General features: G+C 44.4%; 1 protein-coding gene across 2 annotated transcripts in view; it reads right to left on the bottom strand.

Moving 5' to 3' along the window:
* The window catches only part of LOC135369817 (polyhomeotic-proximal chromatin protein-like), a 231,890-nt gene that overhangs the window by 168,754 nt on the left and 43,407 nt on the right, over positions 1-19,729 (bottom strand). Inside the window, exon 1 of one of the 2 annotated variants that reach the window (XM_064603360.1) lies at positions 7,986-8,326. The exons of the other annotated variant lie outside the window; for it this stretch is intronic. The gene's annotated coding sequence lies outside the window, so the exon portion shown is untranslated. Of the gene's footprint in view, positions 1-7,985; positions 8,327-19,729 lie in introns of those variants that run through there. 2 annotated transcript variants of the gene reach the window in all.

Raw genomic sequence — 19,729 nt, 5'->3', positions numbered from 1 at the left:
GCCCTACGGACAACCCGTCCGGATCGCTGTGGGAACTTGCGTTGTGGACCACCCACATGCGCAGGGCCAGAACGATGACACCGCCCAAAATAAACATATGGCGACGGGCCACGATGACATCGATGACACAACTCCGGTTTCGTTCTTGTTAGCGGGGCTTTTAGAACGCGAGCATGATGACGATTCAGGGAACAACAACAACAACAACTTTATTTTATGATGATAAGTGGGAAGTTTCATCGCCCATTTGTGGTTCGGTGTCGATGTCGGAATCGTGTAGTCCGTGCTCATAATTTTGTGGGAATTCATTAACAGAGTTGACGTAGCAAAACCTTAGAAACAAAGGCATTTTCGTGAGTTTTATCTTCTAACTGTTATATCGGTATGTCAGCTTCATTTAAGTGCGCAGGTAGCTGCCATACTTGATTATAAATATGATTTTGTGAAGAGTCATTCGCAGACGAATATAGGGGGTTTTAAATAAATTTTTATTTGTTGAATTACAATAAGCAACTACACTCTTAAAAATGAACTTCACCTCATTGCACGCTCCTAGCCAACCACTATCTCGAATGATATCGTTATCTGTCCTGATTTGTTAAAAACGGGAGGCGTACGCCTTTTTTGTGACACTTATGCTGTTCATAATTGTCATAAAAAAGACGTACGCCTCCCGTTTTCAACGAACCAGGGCAGATAACGATATCATTTGAGATTATGGTTTGCTAGGAGCGTGCTATGTGGTGAAGTTCATTTTTAAGAGTGTAGAACCAGGTGGAAGGCATTTTCTGTTTTCGCGTAACCCCAGTAGCAGCGCTCTTAGAAATGAACTTCACCGCATAGCACGCTCCTAGCCAACCATCATCTCGAATGATATCGTTATCTGCCCTGATTTGTTGAAAACGGTAGGCGTACGCCTTTTTTGTGACAATTATGAACAGCATAAGTGTCACAAAAAAGGCGTACGCCCCCCGTTTTGAACGGATCAGGGCACATAGCGATATCATTCGAGATAATGGTTGGCTAGGAGCGTGCTATGTGGTAAAGTTCATTTTTAAGAGTGTGGAGGAAGTGCTCAGTTTTATCTTGTAATCATTCTGAATACATTTTCGGTAGCGGTCTCTGTGGATCATGTCGTAGAGGGCCCTGTGCTAGTTCCCAGGTTGCGGGTTGTACCCCGATCGAGGGCGACAGCGTCTTTGTAGGGGTACATGTTGCATTAATACGCCGTCTTTCGTAAGGGACGTCAATACGTTGTTTTGTGTTGCACGTTGAAGAACCCTCAGGGCAAAATTACTCCACAGATACCGGCCATGGTTATGGATCCACCATTATTGTCATCTATTATTATCTATTTATTATTGTTATTATTATTATTATTATCTAAGAATTATCTATTATCTTTTAGTTCTTCTGGAAATGTCCCTACAACACAAAATTAATAAGCCTAAATAGAGGCAAGAGTCCCATACATCATGTACGTCGTCAAAGAGGTCCGTCGAGACGAGGATGTTGTGACGCTCTTTGTGTTTTGTGCATTGAGATTTTGCACGTGGACTCTCCTACACTGTTGCTTTTGGTGCCAAATTTGGTGGTGATGTTTTCGTCATCAACAACAACAATAACAACAACAACAAGTTTATTACGAGATGATGACTGGGAAGTTTCATCGCCAGGGACGATACTCTACACCATTGCTGGTGTTTTCATCCATTCCGTTTCAAAGTGTAGAGATTCGTGTGGTTTCGTTTCTGAATAACGCGTCCTGGAGTAGCCCTGGAGTAGCCAGTCCCGAGTGGCTCGGGACTAACATCTCCATTTTTTTTTAATTTTTACAAATCAATCAATAATGTAGGTCGTGCATATCTTGCACATCCAGCACAGCAGGAATAATGGCTAAAAGGGCATGGACACGATGAATAAGCGATGTGGCTTCTACGTAAGCAATGTCCAGGCGAGCTCTTCGTAATTTTAACAATCCAGGAACAGAGCCGTGCTTCACTTTTACTGCTGATTCGTAGATTTCAATCGGAGCTAGGATTTTTCCACCCGCCATTTTCCCGTCACCCTTTTAATTTTCCCCCCGCACTTGGAGCCGCGCGAGCCCAGGCGTCTACAATAGAAACGCCTCAAAGAACCTTCTGTTTGAGATCTTCTTACGAAAGTGTCACTCAAACAAATAGAAAGAAACGCGTCGGAAATAGGAAAGGAATTCTTATCGTTTGCTATTTCCCCCTTTATTTGCTCCTGCCTTTCCTTTCTTCCCTCTTTTTTTTTTCTTCGCGCGAAAGTCAATTCTCTTGAGTCCGATCAATAGTTCCAGAGCGAGAAGACTGCCTCTTCTTGCGCCTGGGATAGCGTAAGAAAGAAGACAACCCTTGCACACGGAAAGGGAAATGGCATCCAGCAAAGTCACTGGTGGGATTGCAAAAGGGCCGAGATACGAAGCTCTGTTTACCGATACTCTCCGGAAAAGTGCTCTCTCTCTCTCTCTCTCTTTCTTTCCGAAGATTTCTCTATTTGTGCGCTTATACGGGTATATAGGAGAATTTTGCGTCTGTCTGTGCAGGTAAGGTTCGTGATGTACAGTAGCCGTGTGTGGCGCGTACTGTACAGCGGTGTCGTTTGTGCTATTTCGGGGTCTTTTGATGGGATAAAGAGTGTTATGGTGTTTCGTGTACGGAGGAAACTGCTGGTTTAAATGGTTCGTGGTACTCTGCGCGGAGATTGTACTGGAATGATGTGTAACGTATGGGAGCACGCAGAGCGCGAAGTTTTTTACCTTTCTGTTTTTATTGTCTTTTTCTTTTTATATGCTTACGTCGGGGGTCCAGTGTATATGGTGTCGCGGGATTATTGGTTTCGGTGTTCGACCGAGGTTGTTGAGTTCCTGTTGTTACAACGGAGGGTATATACGTTAAAAATACGTAAGCGAACACTCTATTGTGAATGTACAGCTTCATGCAATGGGCCCAGTAAGCAAGGCCTTAATTTTCTTATCTTGAAACCTCAAAAGGCGTGTCGAAAAGCTAATAGCGTCTGATATGATCGTAACGGGTACGAGGTTGCGCGTGACGTATGCAGCTGCGTTTTTAAGCAAGGACGGCGACATTGATACGCAATCACGTGTTTTATCTTCGCAGATATATCTCATATTAAAATAAATCTTTGGACGTGATGGAATTGAGGTTCATATGAGACGCGTGAAACATGACTAAAAAGCAGGCTAAAGGCCGACCGCCCTGCTTGCTCGCTTTATATTGGATACGAGTATCCAGTCAAAGGGCCGTTTCAGCCAAAGCCAACAAAAGCCAAAGAATCAGCCTCTTTAGGGTCTGACTTGTTAGTTCAATATCGTCGTCAACTTCTCCAGACATGGAAGCGTTGGCTATTGATGCGTTGGATATCAACAAGACAACTCCTGCACATTGAATGAATAGCGGCGAAGCCCACTTAGCCTAACTAATCATCGCTAATCTTTCCCCGTATCCCTATAGATATCCCCCGCTCCATGGACACTCCAGCACTGCACCCGAAAGGCAGACCCCACCACGCTATGCATGTGCGAGCAGCTCCCAGTAATTCTTCGCCCGCGCGCGCGCGCGCGCGTGGTATGGACGTTTTCCTCATCTCAGTACGTCCAACTGTGTGTATATGTCGTTCGGAGCTAATTACTGAGCAAGTTCCTAATGAGCGCCACTTCCCTAATGACCGAGCTATTGATTTCCAAATCGCGGACACGATTTCTAATCTTGGTGCTATTGCTCTGGTAAGTTCTCCTTCAGCACCGTGCGTTCGCTGCCTCTCGATGCAAATGCGCCGAAGACATAGGCTAAGTACATTTGAGACGCCTCAAATTGCCGCTGTTTCGAGCTCGTTTAGGCTGTATGGCTTGCAATACGGGGGCAGTTATATGCGCTCCGGAGGAAATGAATAGGCTCGTTCTGCGTTGCCGTTTAGGCAGTGTTCGCGAGATGATCTTCGCATATAGGAGAGTGGGTCTTTAGCTTTCGTGAGATATATACGCCGGTTTGATTGTTTTATTGGTTATTTATTGATATTTCTGTTGGCTGTAAGACCGATAGGTAATTTGCGTTCACATACGTTTGGATTTTATTACTGCGGAATATGTAATGCAAAAGTGTGAAGTAAATTGAGTCAGATGGTTATGTGATAAAGAAAAATTAGGTAAATGTAATCAATCCACCGTTTTCTAGGTTGCGCCAAGAAAAATAGAATGAGGCTACAGTATTTCTAGCTACTTCCATCTCTAATGACCAACTTTCTGCACTATTCTGTTTGTGCACGTTCGGTCGCCCGCAAAGTAAATAGCGAACACAATGGATCTTCTTGCGTGTTCTTTTTCTTCTTGACTTTCTTGCATGTTCTTTTTCTTCTTGACCTTCTTGATGTTCTTGTATCTCAAAACATATGACGCTGCACTGGATGAAATTTTTTTGCACACGTCATCTACAGTGGAACAAGAGTCCAGCCACGAAATTAGGTCAGCACTTTCGGACCGTCCCTCTCAAAGACCTCAGACGCCGCCTTTAGTATCAACACTTCCCTTCTTCATTTTTCACGAACGTTCGAGCACTACAGTTTAGAAGTAAAGAGAAGCAGTACCTCGCAGTGCGCTGAACTTCTCAAGGCCCTTACTCCTTCTGTTTACCAGCTGTCACGTCTGGTGCCGTGTACTGGGGACGTGATGAATCAGGCTGAACCTAGCTGATTATCGAGGCATAATGTATTCCTTGACCGTTACTAGTGCGAGAAGCGCCCTCTCCTGGCCCTGTCAGGATGCTCACGCCTTCGACTTACAGCAGAGTTATTTGCATTGACTGCCATTGAAGGAAGTTGAGCGACCGACGCATACAACCGCTTATTAAGGTCGAAGTATTCGGGGGTGCTGCATGTATACCTGAAAACGTGAATACGTGAATACGTGAAAACGTGGCTTTGAAGTACCTAGGTTCGATTCTGTTGTTTTCGTGAACGAGCTATATGTTAACTCTCGAATTATACTCTCTAAAAACAGAACTTCACCGCATAGCACGCTGTGCGCTAACCATTGCCACGAATGATAGGGTCATCGCTTCTGATTCGAGGAGAGAGGGGGCGTACGCCTTTTTGTGGCAATTTGGATATATGAAATTGCCACAAAAAGGCGCATGCCCCCCCTCCCTCCCCCGTCTTCCAATCACGAGCGATAATAACGCAATCATTCGTGACTACACTCTTAGAAGTGAACTTCCCCGCATAGCACCCTCCTAGCAAACCATCATCTCGAATCATGTTCGTGTCTGCCCTGATTTGCTGAAAACGGGAGGCGTACGCCTTTTTGTGACACTTATGCTGTTCATAATTGTCACAAAAAAGGCGTACGCCTCCCGGTTTCAACAAATCAGGTCAGATAACGATATCATTCGAGATTATGGTTGGCTAAGAGCGTGCTATGAGGTGAAGTTCATTTTTAAGAGTGCAGAGCTACACTCTTAAAAATTAACTTCACCGCATAGCACGCTCCAAGCCAACCATTAACCCTGAATGGTATCGTTGTCTCCTCTGATTTGTTGAAAACGGGAGGCGTACGCCTTTCTGTGGCACATGCGCTGTTCATATTTCATTTACTTGTATTATTTTGTTTGTGTCTTACTGAACATATGTAAACTCGCGTGCTAGTTTGTATTAATATATTCATTATTTGATGTATAGTTCTTGTTGTAGTATTCTTTCACCCCCCCCCCCCCTCACGTAACGCCCCTCGCGGGCATTTGAGGTATTCGAATAAATAAAATAAATAAATAATTGTCACAAAAAAAACGCGTACGCCTCCCGTTTTCAACAAATCAGGGCAGATAACGACATCCTTCAAGATGATGGTTGGCTAGGAGCGTGCCATGCGGTGAAGTTCATTTCGAGGAGTGTACGCCACTACTCTATGGGAAATAGTATCTGGAGAAAGTGATTAGCTTCTTGGTTTAACACTCTGGAGCAGCTGGCAGCACAGTCGCAGCTGACGTCTTCATTTTGCCCCCCCCCCCCCCCCCTCCCGTCTCTGTCTCTTTCTCTCTCGATACGTACGGCGCATTTCTCAATGAACAAGCATACCATGTATGGAAACAATCCGTACATAAGGTAGTAATCCTTTCCAGAGTGTTTCGGACGGTTCAAAAGACGGTCGGAGAGTGCCCCAGAATTTGAAACAAACACAATAATTCGAGAAAAAGACGTGAAAAAAAGTGATGCGTCACCTGCGATGCGTAAGAGAAAATGTCAAAAGCATCGGGACGTCAAGCGCGGGACTCTTCTTTTTTTTTTTTTCAGCTATTTTCGTGTTTTATTTTAATACATTAATCATTAATTAATTTCATTCCCCTGAGATTTTATGTTTATCTCCAATCGGTCGCTGTTGTATGTGCTGTCACTGTTGAGTGTACAGCAACCTTTCTTTAGTTTAAAACTCTGATAATGAGCTTTAGTTTTATATGGTTCCGTTCCCGTCTGAGTGACGCGGACAGGAAAGCAACTGCCGACGTGCGACTGTTCCTGACACTTACGTCGCAGCAAGGCTGGATTTCGCTGTTATCGCGCTGTTATTAGTAACCGTTATCGTATGTCCGCGAACATAATGAAACTTGGGCTGTGGAGTTGCCACACTCTCAGGGGAGAAAAAAAAAGCAGGGGAACAATTGCAGCTTCTATAGCCTCTTTGGATTGCAATTACTCGACATTTTAGTCGACTGACCTCGAAATTTACTCCCCAAAACTGCAAACAGTTCCTAAGCTTTGCAGAAATAGCTGTGCATTTAATCCCGAAAGAGAGATTAACGGTTTTTGTCAATGCAATCTAATAGAAGAGACAAAGCGCTGAAAAGCTGGTGCATGATCAAGGAGGGGAACCCGAGACAAAGAATGAAGAGACGACACAAGAAATTCTAAAAACTGTGCACTGTTGTAGGGCACTGTTGCATTAAAGTTTTTGCTGTGTTTGAGAATTTGTTGTGTCGTCTCTTCATTCCCTGTCTCGGGTTCCCCTCCTTGATCAGGCAATCTAATCCTCAAAAAGACTTGCTCCTTTTTCTCAGAATACATTGTGGAGACCTTCGTCAAGTTGCATCTGACAGACGAGCTAGAAACAGGCGGTATTCTACGGAATTACTGAGACTGTATTTATTTGTTAACAGATACCGCAACTTATGCCGTAAACAACTAAAGCCAGAAATATACTTTTGCTTAACCTTTTCCTCTGAGCTTTAGACACGTAAAACACGCGGCTGTGGCCGGTACTATACCGAAGTATCACATACACAACGTAATCAAGATACGTTGGATGACGCCATGGCAGGGCATTGTTGAGGCCATATCGCTTGAATAGCTCAACGTATAGGGATATCTGCGTCGAAACACAGTCTCGAATTCTCCCAGGACAACATACGCGTCCGATATACAAGATATACATTTCGATGGACTATGACAACCTTGTTTTATCCTGTAAAATTCGTCGCGGCCATCAGATGTGACCTTCGCTTCGTAAACAGGTTTTTTGCGAAAGTAATGCAATCCAAGGAGTAAATTAAACGCGAGCTGTTACTTTACGCGTTTTTCAGTGCTACGCAACGTTCTGCGCTCGTGCTCTATTCTGATTGATTGATTTGTAAAAGAAAAAAAATGAGAGGTTAGTCGTGCTCTATGCTAAAGCGGAGGATATCTGCGATCTTTAGATATAACTTATGTTATCATTCTATACGTGCCCTGTATCCCGTAATATATGATCGTCGTCGTCGTTAGTCTGTCAATCAATCAACATGTTGTTAAAGCGATCACGTGTTGTGCACAACTAGCCAGTGGCATATATCGTTTTGCCGCGACTAGACTTGTGATTTGCAAGAACTGGCACCGGCAATAATAGGAGAACAGATTCGAAGTGAGAAACATTAAATCCGTACCACTGCCGAAGAACAGCAACAACAAACTGGACTTACCGGCGTCTGAAGCACGATAACGTTTTGCTTCAGATGCAACACATTTGTGCAGGCAGGAACAAAAAACGACTAGCACAGCAGGTAGTCAGATCACTCCTTACGACAAGCGTCCACACAGTGCGCGGAACACAACACTTGTGAGAATGCGAGCGGCCTCCGACTTGCAGCTCGAAAAACGACGGATGGCAAAAACGTTCAGAACACACAGGCACAGGAGCGGCGCAGAGGAATACCTCGAACAGTGCTCACTCACGGTCTTCTCATTGATTTGCAGGCGAAAAGAAACGCGTAAAAGCTGCAGTTCATGCGGCCGGCTACCGTAGTAGACGATAGCAGACGACGGGATCGTGCGCGCTTACCGCCAGGGGGCGATAGCGTTGCGAGCGTCGCTCCTGCGTCTTTCTTATTCGTTTTTTTTTTGTTCCTCTCTCTTTCTTTTTTTTTCCCCAAGAAGAGAGGCGCTGCTGTCGTGTGGTTTCGTTTTGATTGCGCTTCTGCGTTTCCGTCTGCCGTTTTATGCCATGTTTTTGGTGCGCGATTATTGGACGCTTTTCTGAGACTGAGTGTTTATTTTCCTTTCTGTCGTATTTTATGTGTCTGTCTGTATGTCGTGTAATGTTTCTGGGCTGGTTGTTGTAAACGGAAACGTTCCGTTTGCTGGCTAGCCCTGAAGGAGAACGGGGTGGGAAAGTGGAAGCTGTAATGCCAATCTGGTAGTCCTTGTTTCAAGTCACAAAGAACAAAAACAGCCAAATCTTATATGGTTTTTATCACTTTTCAATCCTATATGGTTTTTCCCAGAAGAGATATCAGAAATGTCGCAACACTAATCTCAATATCTGAAGGGGAATCCCGGTCTATTGCGTCCGCACATGTGCATGCCCACGGAGTGCCAAACAAGCGGCACACGGTGCGTTGGCAAAGGGCTACTCTGGCGCTAAAATCCCCTCTCCTGAAAGCCACTAAACCCGCAAAATCGAAAATTGCAAAGTGACGTACGTTTCATTCCGCTCCACTGGTTGGTAATGATAACCGAGAAAACCCCACGCTACGCAATTCCCGTTCACGGCTTCTCCCATACTCTATCATTACCACAGGTGAAAACTGGCAAACAACCGGTATGCATTTCACGAAACACGACGTATTGACACGATAAGGAGGATGCCGTTTGATTCCTACTTCGTCTCCTCTAAACCCGCGGATACCGTTTATGCCGATTTTCAGCAACTTCCACGTTGTCAACCTTTCCAACACCTCACCATTATTATTACGCTGTTCCTTCGAAATAACGAAGGAGACGCGTGAAGAGCAGGAATCGGAATCGCTCCACTTTGCTTTTAATGCAACTTGCGATTCGCTGCACGACAGCGTTGTTCATGACCTAGAACGGCAAAAAGAAGGCTCTTACATAGCGTGTACTCCGTGAAGGACGGACGCAACCATCATTTGGCTGCGAGAGTAGCAGCAGCAGCTCGTCGAACCGTGAAGGCGCGCACAGTATAAAAGCACAAAGGCGGCGCGCGGGTCGCACGCGAGGCCATTGTTTCCATGCACGCCCACGCCGATGTACGGTTCCTCTTTTTTTTCTTCTTCTTTTCTTTCTTCTTTTTTTGCTGGCTAGCTGAAAGAAAAGGAATGGGACAGTGCTTTTCTGATGAGCGGGAAATTGACGTCGTATGTGTACGAGGAGGAGATATCCATTGAGAATCAGACTTGACGTTCGATGCTACACGACACAGACGGATGTTGCTGCCTTTCTTGTCTCATTTCTTTTTTTTTTTCTTTCTTGTTTTGCTGTTTCGGGAAAAGATGTGTGACTCTGTGGACCTTACTGGGGCTCGCGAGTTGTCCTGTTACTGCGCTCGGATAGGCAGAGGAAGATGGACCAGTGATGTATGTTGGGTGACGTAAGTGTTGTGTGTGAGTGCATTCGGGGGTATGAGACAAAAGCTGTTTCTGTTGCTCTCGTTTAGTTCCGTCCATTAAGGGATAGGAAGGGTTTTGCGTGCGTGTTCTTTCTCTTTTTTTTTTAATAGGGGGTGGGAGGGGGGTTCCGTAGCGGAAACGCGACTTGTATTGTTGTATATGTATAATAGCATCAATAAAAACGTTTCTGTTGCTATTTCGAACGCCGCTATTACGAACGTCGCTCTCTTTAACACTAGATACTTAGGTTTACTTGGTCCTTCGTATAGAACTTGAACTTTAGGAGAGGGCGCTGCCTCCTATAAATCCTTTGCTCTTACCCATTATTACTCTTTCACTCAGCTGTTCCTCGTGCCTCCCTCTTTACGATTTCTATGCCTGCCACCTAGCACGAGAGAGGTGTAACTGTATTGGCGGCCCTCCTATCCCTATATGGTAGATTGGACCTCTCCAGGCTGAGCCACGCCCACCTGTTTCTTTTTCTTTCTTTTTTCTTTTTTTTTTTGCCGTTTCTACACCCATTTTTACAGTGCTCGATTATCGCGCTCTAAAGGAAAGAGCAATGAATTGGGAGCCGTTACATCTTCTAGTCATGTGCATCGGTCGGTCCCTTATTTTGGTCTAGTCCTAAGCACTGAAAGCAGTAGTTCCGAAATTTCGCACAATCTTCTGTGCATTTAGTCTCGAAAGTGGCTAATAGCTGCACTAAAAGCAGAACAAACAATAACAACAGATACGTGATGACGATGTTGTGGGATGTTTCTCTGCGGAGGCGGCACCCTATCCCATTGCTTGAGGTGAAGTAGGAGAACAAAGCAGTTTACTCAGAATGGAGTTTGCTTGATCTTTCCGTTAGTTTCGTCGCCAGAATAGAATGGCTGTCCGGAAGATGTCCCGTCCACGATCTACGAAAAAGGTCAAGTTCACTTGCCCGCATAATTCACTCCCTCAGAGCCCGTCTAGACTGTCTAAGAATCGACTATAAAAAAAAAAAACAACAACAACAACAACAACAACAGCAACGCCGATGTATAACCCCAGACCATCCTTGTCTGCATGCCTTCAATCTCTGCGTTGCGCAACAATTTTCCAAAAACCTCCCTCTCGCCCACCACACCCAACGCAGCACAGAACGCGGGCTCTATTCATGGCGCGAAACAAAATTATAACATGCGATGCATCTTTTGCATATAAATTAGCGATGGGCATCGTGGGAAGAACGCAAACTGTATGGATCAGGGTTTTGTTTAAAACGCTCCACTCCTGCAGCATAGGCGCGCGAAGGCGTGGCGAGATACGCATAGCAAAGAAACACTTAGGGCCTTCGGGGTGTCGAAAGTGGGCAGCACTCGCCGTTAAAATGCACGCGGAAAATGGATTGCGTTATATGGATACCTCTTCCCGAAACATCCTTCGGCAATGCGCGCGCATATGCTAACCAAGCTTCTGGGTTTTCGTTCCTCCTCTTTTGTTTTCTCTATCTATGATTATCGTTAAGGAATTAATGAGTGCCTCGGCGTTGTTTCCAGTTTGCTGCCGGTGTCTTGCGTGTCTTAAAGGTTGGCCCCGGGTAAAGCCTTCTCGGTAAGCGCGTAAAATAAGGAGATGTACCGGAGTGATAAGTGATGAGTTCGTCGAACGACAAATGTGTCTGTAGTGCTTCCCGCTCTGCAGTCGTTAGCTCGCTTCTTAGTTGATGATGGGAAGAGTTGATACGCAGAAAGAAACGAAGCAAAAACTATAGATCGCGCTCAATGAAACAAATCAGGAAGCCGGGGCGAACTTATTTCTCACCGCAGTGTTTCCTATCTATATACCTTGCTTTCCGTGCCTGTCAGCGAATAATGTGGCATTGTAATAGCGTACCCCCATAGAATGAGGATTTCTTATCATGCGCACTTATAATCGAACATAGATAGAAATGTGTCTGCAGTGCAACGTCCTCTGTCGTATTGGCAATTATGAGCAGTGTGTTGTCTACTGCAGTAGATAGGGAGTTTAGTTGACAGCCAATAATAATCGACGTTCTGTGTAACAAGTCAGGTGGGATATGACGGGCTGTATTTCCACCATTTCGTTCATGACATATGCATCAGCCACGAATTCGAAGAATACGCAACGTGCGAGAAATCATGAAGTTTTTTTACAAACTTTTAACAATGTTCGCGTAGTAAAGACGAATAGTGCCTTGCCTAAAAACACCTACCTCCCAAGCAGCACAACATGTTATCCCAATATAGGACCAATATTGGCAATTCCGGCCCATGTTGGCCAAAGATTGGGCCAATATCGCCAATATCGCTCCAATATTGTGCCAAGATGTTGTGCTGCTTGGGTTGTCAACAGTCATTCACTGTTAACGAAAAAAAAAGTGGGGTGCTTTCTACGGCCTTCTGTCTTTTCATACTCGCACTTTTTTTGTACACGTCTTGTCTCTTAACTACGAATTCTTTCCGATTTTCTTTCTTTTTCGTTAACAGCACGATTACGATATTGCACGCGCTACCAAGTAACCGAAGAAGAGATGCATAACCTAGATTCCTAATATCACGTCGAATATCACGTGTGTATAGGAAGAAACCGGTGCTTGGCTTCTGCCAATCACACGCCAGTAAAATCTGGGTTTTACGCTAACTATCTCCATTTCACGCTCTAGCTCTCCGCTTCGATAGCAACATTTTCAGCTTTGCCAATTTTCCGCCGTCATGTTTTCCTTTTAATGAACCCCCTCTCCCCTCCCCCCTCACTAAATGTTCGACTGCTCAACACACGCGCCGTTGCAGACGTGCTAACAACGTTATATAGTATACGAAAGCGACCTTCCGGTTCCTTTATCCACGTTTTTATTTCATTTATTTTGTATCATCATTTGCTGACACTTTTCCATACACGTCCTCACCTTTATTTTCTTTTTTACTCTGCCGCTTCGGAATGGGAAGAGAGGCTTTTAATATGCTTCCTCTGATAGCTGGCCGGCAATTACGCCGCTGTTCCTCTGTGTGTGTTTCGATGTATATTTTCTCCATTCTGGCGGCCGGTCAAGGTGGGTAATTTCTTGTGGCGCCAAAGTTGTGAAAGAAGAGGGACGTGTGAAGCAAGCAACCCTGTGTGCGTGTGATAAGGAAGCTAGCAGCCGATAAAAAAATCGGGGCGGAGGCCCGTATTCTTGGCACCTATTCTTACGCGGTCGCTTCTCGAAGTGTGGAGCTTTTAGGGAGTCACGAGCATCTTGAAAGAGAGAGAGAGAGAGAAAGAGAGCGGGAGAGAGATTGAACTGTGACAGATAATTGATTGGTGATGGAAGAAATTGGCTGAGGGCTTCCTTTGCAATTAGCGAGGTATTTCGTCATGTTGTTTCGTTACATACTTACGAGTTTTTTTTTCTTTTACTTTTTTTATCCGATTATATGTTTGGTTATCAAAAATGTCAGTGTCTCCGCTACGGAGAAGCATCTCGTCCTGTTTGGAGCTCGCCAGCACAACGCAGGGAAGTAACACGCTTTAGCGTCAGAACTTCGGCTCAATTTTCCCTTAAACATGAATATTCCCATTTTGCACCGCAGCCGCCAGTGGTGCTGCTGATCGCACGGAGATTCCACATCTTTCCAAGACGCGTTGACAACGCCGAACTTAAAGCCAATCTGAACAATCTAAAGAACGGAGCTAAATCAACGTCGACGGATGTAAACAAGCAACGGAGCATCAGAAATATTCATAAAACACAAACTTATTGTATTATTATTATTATTATTATTATTATTATTATTATTATATATCTTTGAAGTTGGGGTCGGACGATTACGTAATTGTCGTGAACGTTGAGATAAATAGGAGACAGAAGGCAAAAGTAGAGAAAGTAACAAAAAAAGTTTATTAAACCTTAAAAGTTATAAAAGCTAGAGGCGAGGTCCGTAGCTTTTATAACTTTTAAGTTTTAATAATCCCTTCCCCTACTTTTGTCTTCTGTCTTTTATTTATCTCAACGTTCATTATATATATATATATATATAGTTACGAAGGAATGAAAGGCAAACAACAACGAAGGGTAGGGGAAGTAGAAAAGGGGGTGATTTATTACAATTTAAACTAATAGAAAAGTATCTAGGGTTATGGTCAACGTTGCGGCAGAAGCTCCGCCTTCGTCAAGACTATATACACCCAACTTCAATACCCGACCCCCGACCCCCTTCAATACCCCTGATACCCGAACTTCAACTTTTCAAGATCACATCATATATATATATATATATATATTATTATTATTATTATTATTATTATTATTATTATTATTATTATTATTATTATTATTATTATTATTATTATTATTATTATTATTATTAAGAATTATTGATGCATCGATCAAACGTACGCACTCCTCCAATGCACTTTGCTCAAATGTTATAGCGAAGCGAAGCGACCTTTTGAGGACTGGTGACGCCGCTTATCGAGAACATACATGTTTTCGGTACACTCTCGATGCAGGGCGCCACGGCTAGCTACAGGCCACTGCTCGCGCGCTTTAGTTGAACGATTGGACAATGGTACATTAGCATCTTTGAATACTTCTCTCCCTGCCGCTACTTGCTGAAACTAGGCATTTCTTTCATATCTCGTTTTCTACATTGTACACTTTTATTCAAAAATAAGAATCCTATTGTATTTAAGAACGCTACGGAGCAATGATCCGTTTCCACTACATTATCTTGCAGTTCTACATATACCCCATAAAAAACGAGTTTGAAAAAAAAAAAAAAAGCACTGTTCCGAGGAGTTCGTTGACTGAACGCCTGTGGGCTTAGAACGTCAGCTGCACCTCCCTCTTTTTCTCTATGAGATGATGAGTTCTTTAGAAACAGAAATTTCTCTCGACAGCTGCGTGCCGATCCGTAGTCACGGAAGCTCCTATTGGTCATCGACATTCTTAGAGTCCACCTTTCTTTTACCGAGTCTATACAGCGTTCTGTCCCTGGAGCTCAATTGCATGCGAAGCGAACCCAATCATTTAACTATAGCCCAAGCGGGGGATTACTCGTCGGTTGCGTGCGAACCTCGCGCATGCGCTATACGATGGCTCCAAGACTGTGCTTTTGATCGTGTTGGTCATAACGTGATGTGCTGACAAGTGTTAAAGGTGCGTGTTAAAGGTAATCAATGGGTGTCTGAAGGTGCGTCGTAATGGCGTATAGCTAATGAGCACCCTTAAAAGTGACTAGCAACGAGTAAGGCGTGGTGCTTTGAATCCTCTGGAGCAAAGTCCAAGGGCGATGTCCTTTGGACGGCGTCGACCCTGGGATTGACCCAAGAATATCGCGGAAGTGCACCATGTGAGTCACAAAGAAAAAGCGTGGACGCATTCGTAAGATAATGAGTCATTTGCCCCTAAAGATGGAGGAGCATCCGCAGCATCTGAGACACCTGCGTTATGAATTTATGATATTTTGTAATATAATTTCGCAACGAGTCTGTATCACAATAAAATACCAGAGTCGGTGGATTAGTTGACAATGTGTCCGCTAGTACATAGCTCATCTTGAGCATTGAATGTGTTTCAGCATTGTGCACATAGTAGGACATCTCATGTACATCGCAGCTCATCATTACTCGTATCTCCATCTGTAATTGGCTTCTCGTTTGGATGTTACAATATTGTGGTAGTATAAAAACAAGAAAATAATAGTGGCCGCTTCCCTATCGTTCCTGACGCAGCAGCTTCGGAAACGGCCGAGGATGCATATAACTTGCCAGCACGGTAAACCTGCATAGACAAGTTTTTTTTTTCTCCGAACGAGGCGTTATACAGTGGTTTTTATTTACTGAGATTGAACTGCTCGTTAAATAACCCTCAGGTGGGTAAGATGAGTCCAGCTGGTGACCACTGGGGCATCGGTCATAATAAACGTTGTCTAGCGACTGAAAAACTGGAGCAATAATTTATTCCGAGACAGGACAGAACCTGATCTCAGTACAGAAAAATTTCGTCTGAACGACAACCTGAGCTTGTCGCTTATTTTTGTGACTGATATACCACTTCTCTGACCTCCCTTGCTCTTCCACTCTTTCTCTCTCTCTCCCTCTCCATCTGCTCGTTCTGTCTTTCCTTCGTAGATGGCGATACTTTTGCGGCGCCGTCACCGACCGCGGTGTACGTCGCGCCATCTCTCTTGCATTCGCCGAAGCGAGCGTCGTGCTCGACAAACACCACTGGCGCCAAGTTTAAATCCTATGCGTTTTCACGTGGCGGGCGCGTGTTGAATGGTCCTCGGTGCACGATCGACATCGTCTCAGACATGCGTGGGATGGTAAAGGAACTATTGCGTGTGAATGAAAATTACAATGTGATTGTTCGGTTGCTTTACAACAACATTATTTTTAAGATGAGGAATGGAGAGTTTCAGATTGTTCAGTTGATGTTGCTTGTAGTTCATTGCTTAGCGTAGTTCGAAGAAACGCAAGAAAAGAACAAATAAGACAAAAGGACAGGGAAAGTATAACCACCCTCAGAAAGTAGGTACATATCTCTGCTTCTCAAGAGTGGTAACGCTCCCTCCGTTTTTCTTTTTTTTTTTTATGTTTCTTCATTGAACCTTGTTAATGGTTTCACTATGTCTGAAACGAGCGATTAAATATATGGTTAATGTTTTCTTTTACGACGCTGCGGTAACGTTGTCTAGCATTACATAAACCTATTAAGCAAAAAAAAAAAAAGAAATAAAAAACAAAGGGAAGAGGGTCACAGATGGGGAACATAGAGATAAAACAAAATAACTGTTCTCTGCTAATTTTGTGTGCTTAATTGAGATTGAAATAGGATGATTGGTACACAGAGGATTTCACTCAAACAACTTACATGTGCAGCGACTTACCTACAACGAGAACAACGACGGCTTCATTTCGTATTTTTGTCCTGTGGCTTACGGCAATATCAGGGTAGGCTATTATGATTGCCTTTTCGGCATTCTGCGTACTGGCAGAGCATGACTATCAGTTATGCCTCCTAGTTTCCTTCAGAGACTTTGATGGACAGGGCTCCGACACAATATGACTAGATTCGCAAGAATTTATGTGCATTCCAACTAACACTACTATGTGAATGTTACGCAGATCATACTTCGTGTATTAAAAAAAAAAAAAGGTTATGCTCCTGAGCGTGGCGTAAGCATGCATAGTCGAGTTAATAAAGTGGAGTACTCCCGTTCCCTTGGAACATTTCTTCTTCTTCTTTTTTCGGACTCAAACCACGAGATCAACCGCACGTACGTATTTCACACACCGTCTAACACGTGTGGTCATAAATAACCGAGCAAATTAAACGCACCAACAGCTTATGTCGAACGGGAGGTATTGGGGATACGGGAGAGGACGGGTACCTCGCAGGGTCCAATATATGAAAGAATGCTCACACATTACTCCTTTGTGTGTCGTGTGCCACCCACTGAACATAACCCGTCAGTGCGATACGCTCGCGAAGACGTTAGCACGCCTGTAAAGCGTGCTTTCACCGCAATGTCACTGTGTATGTGGCAGAGCAACCTTGCGGGAAACAATTCCGCGAAAATCATAGTGCTGTAATATTATATTCATGTGGAAACTTATCAGATTAGATCGGATTTTAAACCATAGCGTGGAAGCATAGATTTTCACCCAGAAATTAGACGCCGTCAGTGTGCCACCCAGTGGGATGTCATAATCTCAACTTCCTTTGTGATGACAATCATGCCTGGCAATGACACGCAATGCATGGGATTACCATGCATAGTTTCTACATTATTGCATATATAATCAGCCGGTATGTCTGGCCACAGCTCCGTTCGCCCCCCAACATCATCCCTCATGACTAGTCCGTATGCGTTCGCACAATCGGATTTAGAAGCTCGCCGCTGAGCGACTCGATAGGGGCTCCAATTTCGGCAGCGGGGAAACATTTTCGGGGACGCTACCCTGTGAAAGTGATGAATGCCACCCCCTCTCCACCCCTCTCAGCCGTCGATATCGACGGGGCAAACTTCCGTCTGGACCGGGGGGGCAGTGACGGGAGGGACGTGGGAACAATGCTTTCGCAGTTCCTGTTCCTGGTGGTTCCCCCCTCGCATTCCACCCAATCACGTGCGAGGACGGCGAGACGGGACACACACGAAGAGGACGCAGGGGTATAGTGCGGGGGTTCCACGTCAGTAAATCCTGACGGGTTTAGTTTGGATTTTCGTTATTGGGGTATAGCGTTGTTCGACCGGCGGGGTGTGTTGTGTGGCTTAATAACGAATTTGCTTTTCGGACGAGCTCCCTCGTATTTTTTATTTTTTCGCTTTATGAATATGTATTTTTTTGTTAACGTTTCGTTTCCGACGCGTCAAGACGTCGCTCCTGGCGTGGACGTTACGGTTATAGCGTTGGAATATCGTTTGAGGGGGACTGCGGTGATGCTTTTCGTGTCCTGCGCATGCTACGCGGTTTTGCACGCTTCTTAATGATGGAAGAAGGAGGTCACTGAAATGGTTAGCCAGCTGTAGGACTCGAACGCACGTCTTCTGGATTACCGGTCCAGGGCACTTTTACTCTACTTTTGAGGCTTTGTATGTATTTGTCCTTTCTATGTGTTCGAGCCTCAGAACATCAATTCCTATCTTGTACGCTTCTTCTTCTCTTTTCGCTGTGTATGTGACTATGGTATAAAGGCAGAAACCGACGGTATTGGCGTTATTTCGTGTGTTGGTTGCCTTCGTACACACATTTCCTAATCAAAGTACGCAATGCACGTAGTTCTGCTTTGTGAAGCAGACAGGATATGATTTTAAGTAGGTGTGTATGTGATAGCTCATTAAACTTATGGCTGTTGTTAGTCCGCGCTTGGGTTGTGTGCTTTCTTCGTCCGTGTTTTAGTGCGCTGTTTTTCTTTGTGTACACAATGCAATTTGTTCTGGAGTTGCGACCGACGCATATAACGCAGTATCCTCTACAGCGAGTATGTCTAGCGTATGCCAGAACAAACTGGCTTGCGTAGTAAGCTATGCGAGGTAAAATTAGGGTACATAAGATAGAGGTGCAAGCACTGCGAGACAAGCCCGTTCTAGTAGTAGTTGCCGTTGTGGTCAGCAACGGAGAACGTGTTACTGAGGTAGCACAACACGGTCTTGTTTTATTTGCTACTTATGGATACGGGTTAATCGCTTCCAAGCTAAGGATTTACTAACTCGTACTGAAATATCAGCGCTGCGTGGGCACTAGCGGTCCAAAACTATCGATAAATTGACCATTGATACTATCGAGAGTTCTTTTTTTTTTTTTGCAAAAATATTGATAGTGTCGAAAAACTATCGATGGTCGATGGTCTATAGTGTAAGCGTGGCACCGCCATTCACGGCAAACGCAAAAGTGTGACTTTATTCACTTCGTATACAACGCAACATCGCGGTCACTTCTTCTTCACGCGACCCCATGACAGATAGTACTATCGATAGTGTAGAAACTATTGATAGTATTACGATAATTGACTATCTATCTTTTATTTTCTCTCTTTTTTTTTAACTCTCGATAGCTAGATTTGGTTTTCACCAGCCTTACTATCGATGCTTTCGTTCCCGTCTTCGTTTTCGCACTGGCACAGTGTCAACGAAAACAGAATCACATATGACACAGGTGCTTGCTGTTTCGCTGTAGTGTATCATGCACTGCAAGTAGCGAAAGGAGATGCCTATCATGAAATTGTACGCACTCCAATGAGACTCCAATGTCAATCAATCCAGTGCAGAGAGTGTCACGTGACCTTGCGGGGGGTCAAGGTCAGCGTCGGAGAGAAAGCCGATTTGAGTTGTATTGTAAAA

The sequence above is a fragment of the Ornithodoros turicata genome, chromosome 10 (assembly GCF_037126465.1).
Source record: "Ornithodoros turicata isolate Travis chromosome 10, ASM3712646v1, whole genome shotgun sequence".
Classification (NCBI taxonomy): domain Eukaryota; kingdom Metazoa; phylum Arthropoda; class Arachnida; order Ixodida; family Argasidae; genus Ornithodoros; species Ornithodoros turicata.
The sequence above is the reverse complement of the archived record's forward strand: the minus strand, read 5'-3'. Positions and strand labels throughout refer to the sequence as shown.